The sequence below is a fragment of the Cavia porcellus genome, unplaced genomic scaffold, assembly GCF_034190915.1.
Source record: "Cavia porcellus strain 051 isolate PalLab524CR breed Dunkin Hartley unplaced genomic scaffold, mCavPor4.1 scaffold_17, whole genome shotgun sequence".
NCBI lineage: Eukaryota > Metazoa > Chordata > Mammalia > Rodentia > Caviidae > Cavia > Cavia porcellus.
In genome coordinates, this window is record NW_026947500.1 from 24,012,759 (window position 1) to 24,020,776 (window position 8,018).

Sequence of the window (8,018 nt, forward strand, 5' to 3'; positions counted from 1 at the left end):
GCAGTTCAAACTGGCCTCAAACGCTCAGTGACCCTCCTTCTCAGCTCCAGAGGACTGGATTACAGCTGTGCCAGGATGCCCACTATTTTTAAAATCACCGCATAAGCAACCTGTTTCTCTCCAGTAGTGCTTTTGTTTTTTTCCAATATAAACATAGCTTTTTTTTTTTTTTTTTTTTTTTTTTAACTAGAGATCGAACCCAAATTTTTCGTACTGAGCTACATCCCCAGCCTTTTTTGGAGAGAGGGGCAGCAAGCGCTCCTCACTAAGTTGCCCAGGCCGAGCTCAAACTTCTGATCCTCCCAGGATTCTGAGAACACTGGTGTGCACAACCTGGCTCATTATGTTTGTTTTATAAATAGTGCGCAGTGCACTATTTTATAAATAGCACATTATGTATACAGTACATTCATAAGTATGTTTTCCGAAATTATATATAAACTTGCATGATTATAGACTTCACAAACAGGTATTAGTTAACATAGAATAACCTCGCCAATGAACATTGTAGGCAGAATAATGGCTTCCCGAAGGGTCCCACTTCCTAGATCCTGAGAACACAAGCTGTTACATGGCCAGAGGACTTGCAGGTGGGATTATATGAAGGACCTTGAAAGGGGGAGATTTTCCTGGGAGACTGGTGAAGCCAGTAATCACAGGTTCCTGAAAAGCAAACGAGGTGGAGAGCTGGATGTGGTGGTGCATACCTGTAATCACAGCACTTGGGAGGCTGAGGCAGGAGGATTGCCGTGAGTTCATTTCAGGCTAGCCTTGGCCACAGTGAGACCTGGTCTCAAAAAAAAAAAAAAGTTAAAGTGAACAAGTTGGCACAAAGAAAGGGACAGAGTCAGAGCTGAAGCATCTACTCTGCGGTCTCTGGAGAATGAAGGAGGGAGGGCAAGACCAGAGTTGTCTGCAGCAGAAGGAAAAGGCAGTGAAATGGCTTCTAGCACCTCTAAAACCAAGACCAATTGACACTTGGAGACCCATTTTTGACTTCTGACCTGCAGAACAGCAAAGTAATAAATATGTGGATTTTTTTGGTTTGTTGTGGGTTTTTTTGAGACAGAGTCTCACTCTGTAATTCAGGCTGAACTTGAACTCACTATGTATCCCAGGATGGCCTCAAACTCATGGCAATCCTCCTGCCTCAGCCTCCAGAGTGCTGGGATTATAGGCATGCACCACCATACCCAGAAATATGTGTTGTTTTAAGTCACTAAATTTATTAGGGAAGTAAGCAGAGCACTGATACAATAATAAACATTCCCCAAGTCTCCATGATTTTGAAGACCAGAGTTGATTTTCTTAAATCCATTTTATTTCTTTTTTTTTTTTTTTGTCTTTTTTATTGGTACCAGGGATTGAACTCACGACTGCCTGCTTCCAAGGCAGGCGCTTATGCTGCTGAGCTAAATCCCCGGCCCCAATCCATTTTATTTCAAGAGGAAAAAAAAAAAAAAAACACTCAAGAAAGCAAAATTTTAAAAAAATCTCAAGGGACCGGAAATTTAACTCAGTGACATAAGCACCTGCCCGATAAGTGCGAGATTGTGAGTTTGATCCCTGGTACAAAAAAAAAAAAAAATTCAAAACATGTTAATCAGGGGGCAACAATACATTGCACATTGTCATCCCCAAATCATTCACCCAGAACACAAGGCATCTGCATTCAACTGTGAACAATACCAGCAAAAAATTTTCTCTTCAGTGATCTCAGAAAAATCTGTAGTATAACTATCTTGATTATCTTTTTTATATACTTATATACATACACATATACATAATGTTGTTTCTTTCAGCTTCTCATACTAGTGAAACATGATGTTTACACACGTGTGTCTTATTTATTTCACTAATAAGTATAGTCTCAAGTTGTATCGATTTACCTATAAAGGTCTTCAGTTTATTCTTTTTCATGGCTGAGTAGTATTGCATTATATAAAAATACCACATCTGTTAGCTCCATTCTCACTCAGTGGGATTTTAGGTTGTTTCCAAGATCTGACTATCGCAAATTGTGCTGCTGTGAACATGGGTGTACATATATGACTATGGTACAATGTTTTTAATTCTTCTACGACTACACCCAGAAAGAGGCCTGCTGGGTCACATGGGACCTCCAATCTAGTTTTTTAAGGAGTCTCCACAGTGATTTCGACAGTGGTTGTAGCATTCTATGTTCCTACCAACAGTGGAGAAAGGTTCCTTTTCCCCCACATCTTCTCTAGCATTTGTTATTGGTTGATTTCTTTCCTTCTTTTTTTTTTTTTTTGTCCTGGAAATTGAACTCACAACCTCACACTTGCCAGGCAGGCCCTTATACTGCTGAGCTAAATCCCCAGCCCATTGGTTGATTTCTTGATGATAGCCATTCTTTCCAGGGTGAGGGATCTCAGTGTTGTTTTAATTTGTATCTCTCAAATGACCAGGGCTGTTGAACACTTTTTACATATTTATTTGTTGTTTGTATTTCTTCATCCAAGAAATGTGCATTCATCTCAGATGCCCATTTTTGGATTGGGTCTTTAAATCTGGGAGGACTGATTTTTTTGAGTTCTTTAAATGTTCTCAGTAGTATTCCTTGGTCTGAGGAACAGTTGGAAAACATTTTCTTCTACCCTGTGACTTGTCTCTTCACTCTGCTGGTGGTTTCTCTTGCTGTGCAAAACCTTTTCAATAGGATGAGATCCCAGCTGTTCTTTGTGACAGTTCCTGTGCAATCAAGGTCTTGTTCATAAAGCCTTTACCTACACCAATGTCTTCAAGAGTTTTACCTCCTCTATATTCCAGCAGATTTAATGTTTCTGCTTTAATATTGATCCATTCCAATTTTATCTTAGTGCATGGTGAAAGATATGGGTCCAGTTTTAATCTTTGGCAGGTATAGAGCCAGTTTTTCCAGCACCATTTATTAAAGAAGCTATCTTTCTTCCAATGAATATATTTGGCACCTTTGACAAGGATAAAGAGACTTAGTGTGTCTGGAGTTATTTCTACATCTTCTAATCTGTTTCACTGATCTTTGGGTCTTTTTTTTTTTTTCCAGTACCATGCTGGTTTTTGTTTATTTTTTATTAAAAAAATTTTTTTTGGTATCAGGGATTGAACTCACGACTACACAGATGTAAAGCAGGCGCTTATGCCACTGAGCTAAATGCCCGGCCCCCTATCATGCTGTTTTTAATCACAGTAGGTTTATAATATAATTTCAAGTTAGAAATTGTGATTTCCCCCAGTCTTTTTTTTTTTTTTTTTTTTTGCCAAGGATTGCTTTGTTATTCTAGGTCTCTTCTGGTTCCAGATGAATTTTCAGATTGTTTTTTCTAGTTCTGTGAGATATGCTATCAGAATTTTTTTTTTTGTCTTTTTTGAGACAGGGTCTCACTATGTAATTCAGGCTAGCTTTGGGCTCACTTTGTAGCCCAGGCTGGTCCAAAACTTGCCACAATCCTCCTGCCTCAGCCCCCTGACTACTGGGATTACAGGAGTGTGCCATCATGCTCAGCTTGCCATTGGAATTTTGATTAGGATTGCATTGAATCTGTGTAACAGTGTTGGAAGTATGGCCATTTTTTTTTAAATTGGTACCGGGGATCGAACTCACAACCGCCTGCTTGCAAGGCAGGTGCTTATGCCACTGAGCTAAATCCCCGGCCCCTAGTATGGCCATTTTCACTATATTGGTTCTTCCTACCCAAGAGCACAGAATATCTCTCCATTTTCTAATATCCTCTTCAGTCTCCTTCTTCAGAGTACTGTAGTTTTCAATGTAGACATCTTTTACATCCTTAGATTCATTTCTAGATATTTCATTTTTTTTTTATGTTATTGCAAAAGGTATTGTTTCCCTGATTTCTCTTTCAGTGAGCTTGTTTTTCATGTACAGGAAGGCTATTGATTTTTGAGTGTTGACTTTGTATTCAACTATGTTACTAAATTTGCTTATAAATCTAGGAGTCTTTTGGTGGAGTTTTTGGAATCTTCTATGCAGAGAATCATGTTACCTGCAAATGATGATAGTTTAACTTCTTCCTTTCCTATCTTTATTCCTTTTCTTTCTCTTGTCTTATTCAGAGCTGATTTCTTGCTCATATCTTCTGCCCAGTGTCTTCTTTAGTGCCACTCCCAGGCTGGAGGTGCTCTGCAAGTGCTTGGGCTGGGACTGACAGAGAGGAGGGTAGAACCACTCTCGGTTCCTAAGGGGCCTGCTCAGAATTCCCTGTTCGCCAGAATTGCAGAAAGCAGCTGTTCCATGGGGCTGGGATATGGGACCGACGCCCATGATGGGGTTGCGAAGATGAACAAGACCAGATGTGCAGGCCACTTAGTCATTTAACAAATATGAGCAACGTGCTGACATATTAGGCTCCAGTGAGGGCTGGTGGCTTGGAGGGACGAGGCCGACCTACTGGGAAAGACTGCACAAGACACATAGGAGCAACCGAGATGACTGCGGACCGCTACGCACACAGGTAAAGGGTCTGTGCTTCATTAACCAACTTTTATTTTATTTTATTTCATTATTTTATTAATTTATTTACCTTTTGGGTTAGGATTAGGGTTCTATTTTATTTCTCTTAGAGAAGCGATCTTGCTGTATTACTCAGGCTGGCCCAGAACGCCTAGGCTCAAATGACCCTCCTGCTTCAGTTTCCCGAGGAACTATGGCTGCAGGCGTCACTGTGCCTGGTTTAATAGACCCCCCGAATAATGGCAATCAAACCCAGGAGGTGGGCTCTGTCACTAAGTTCACCCCAGCCCTACTTATTTTTGAGACAAGTAGCTTTATAATTTTTTATATTATAAAAAATTCCCCCTGGGATTCCCCTTTTTATATTATAAAAAGTTCCCCTGGGATTGGAACCCAAGGTCTTATCTCCCGTATCTCATTAAATTGCCTAGGGGCAGCGGCATAAGCGCCTGCTTGGCAAGCGTGAGGTCATGAGTTCAATTCCCACTACAGGAAAAAAAGAAGAGCCCTGGTGTATCCGTTATGAAAGTGTTACATTTACTGTATGCAGGACCTGCCTTGTCCTAGTTCCAGAAATGAAGGCTGAGACCCTGATTGGCTTAGCCCACACCAATCAACCAGGCAGTTTTCCTTCCTGAGTCTCCTGGGCGCATCTCCTGAGCAGAGGGCTAGGACCGCGGGTGCCCCCTACCTTGCAGTACCGCGCTGTTGCTAAGATAGCTTTTCTCCTGTTTCCGCCTCGTTCCCCACACTTTAAATAAATTTCAGCGTCACACTGGTCCTGACTCTCCCGTATCTCGCTAAGACCCACCCCCCCCTTCGCCATTCTTCACGGGAGTTAAGGCAAGGACCCAAAGAGAAGTAAAAAGTCATTATTACAGGGGACTCCCAACCTCCCACCCCAATTCCCTCTCCCAGTGTAATACTATTTTTGTTTTGTTTCATTTTTCTTTTTTGAGACAGGATCTTACTTCAAGGATGACCTTGAACTCACAGAAATCTTCCTGCCTCAGTTTCTGTAGTGCTGGGATCACAGGTGTGCACCATGATCGTGCCTGGCTGGGCCATCTATTTTTTTTTTTTCTTGGCATCAGGAATTGAACTCAGGGCCTTGCGCTTGCCAGGCAGGCATTTATGCTGCTGAGCTATATCCCTGGTCCTGTGCCACATCTTTTTAAAAGAGCCTTCTAAACTAAGTCAGTGGCACATGCTGGTAATCCCAGTACTCAGGATGAAGAAGCAGGAGGATCATCATGAGTTCCAGGCCAGTCTGAACTACATAGAGACCCTATCTCAAGAAAAAGCTTTTCCTCTAGCTCTAGAGAGAGCCAATAGTATGAGGAAGCCAGCACTCCTAGGGGTCCCTTATGGTAGTCCTGACAGTGGATGTTGTCCTGGGTCAGGAAGGAAGAGGGGGGTATAGATTAGGGAGAATATTTTTGTCTTTTTTTTTTTTTTTTTTTTTTTTTTTTTGAGACAAGGTCTCCCTTTGCAGCTCAGGCTGGCCTTGAGCTTACTTTGTAGCCCAGGCTAGTCTCAAACACAATGATCCGCCTGCCTGAGCCTCCCAAATGCTGGGATTATAGGTGTGCACCATCATGCCTGGCTAGGGAGAATTTTTAAGGTCCAGGACTTCACTCATGCTAGCAGAGCACTGTAATACTGAGCTATATCCCTACCCCTTTCTTTTTTTGCACCCGGGGATCGAATTCATGACCTCGCGCTTGCCAGGCAGGGGCTTATGCCACTGAGCTAAATCCCCAGCCCCCCCATCCCATTTTATCTTGAGACAGGGTCTCACTCTGTTGCCCAGGTTGACCTTGAACTTCTAGTCCTTCTGTCTCAGCCTCCCAAGTAGCTGGTATTACAAGTATATGTAAGGATAGGGGCAAGATGTGAGTTGCCCTGGGCACTGTGTTTCTTACCCACACAGCAATAAACCGCTACGTTCACGGAGGAGGAGGGCGGTAGCTCAGGGCTGAAGCACTTGTCTAGCACCCACAAGGCCCCTAGTTTGTTTTTTGTTTTTTCTTTTAAGTGACTTTAAAAAGTGACTTTGGAGCTGGGGGTTTAGCTCAGCGGCACAAGCGCTGGCTTGGCAAGCACAAAGTCCTGAGTTCTATTCCTGGTACAAAACAACAACAACAGTGATTTCAAGTTTTTCACTGCCTTTTGCTTCCCCTGGGATTGGAACCCAAGGCCTTAAGCATGCTAGGCAAGTGCGCTGTACCTCTAGTGCAGTCCTTTCTTCTGTTTGTGTGTATTGCTAGTAATTTAACCCAAGGTCTTTACACTGAGCTACAGTCTTAGCCCTTTTTTTATTCTTAATTTGAGACTGAGCCTCACTAAATCATTAAATTGCCCAAATAAGGCTCAAATTTGTAATCCTCCAGCCTCAGTTTTTCCCAGAGTGCTGGGTTTACAGACATGCACCACGCAACACCTGACTTTTTTATTTATTCATTTATTTTTGTTTGTTTTGTTTTTCTGAGACAGGGCCTCACTATGGAGTTCAGGCTGACTTTGAACTTACTATGTAGTCCACCTAAGCTGGTCTTAAACTTGCAGTGAACTTCCTGCCTCAGCCTCCTGGGTGCTGGGACTATAGGCATGTGCAACCATGATCGGCCAAGCTTGCTTTTTAAAAATAACTATTGGTGGGCTAGGGATATAGCTCAGCGGTATAAGTGCCTGCCTGGCAAGTGCAGGGTCCTGAGTTCGATTCCTGGTACCAAAACCAAGCAAACAAAACTATTGGTAATCAGGGAAAACTGGGTAAGGAGCAGGTTCATGGGGGCAGACAATGAGTTGCAGTTGCCTGGAGAATCCAAGTGGAGATGTCAAAGAGGCAGCTGGGGGTGCTCACGAGAACCTGCGGGAGTCATCAGTGCTGGGAGGAGCATGGAGCCTCCATTGCTCTAGAACAGTGGAACAGACAGTTCCGACAGGAGCTCAGAACAGGCTTGGACTGTCGCATGTACTGCCCTGTACGCATGCGCACCCAGGACTCCACTCCGCCTCCTCTGCGTGCGTCCTCACCCCCTGGTCAGACACAAGGATCTTGGCCCGAGCCTCTGGGCCCTTCTACGCGGCCTGCCTGTCGCTGCCTGGCTTTCATGCGTTGTAAAGCCTTTTTACCTGGGAGACAAGATGCCTGCAGTGATAGGTCAATCCCTGCTTTTGAAACATTTCTGACAGTTATTTTTAAAAACTTTGATAAATTGTACACCATCCTGATTAAAAACTTGCTGTGAACCGGGCAAGGTGTCACCTGTAACCCTAGCACTCTGGGAAGCTGAAGCACGAGGATCTCGAATTTGAGCCAAGCCTGGCCAATTTAGAGACTTAGACCCTGACTCAAAATAAAAATAATTTTTAAAAAAGAGTTGGAAAAAAAATAAAAAGAGTTGGAGAAGGCAGAAGGCCCCAGCTTCAATCATAGTACTCCCCCCCACACACACACACGAAACTTGCTCTTTGAAAGAAAATGTTAAGAGACTGAAAGATTAGCCACAGTGTGGGAGAAATACTTGCAGATCATATA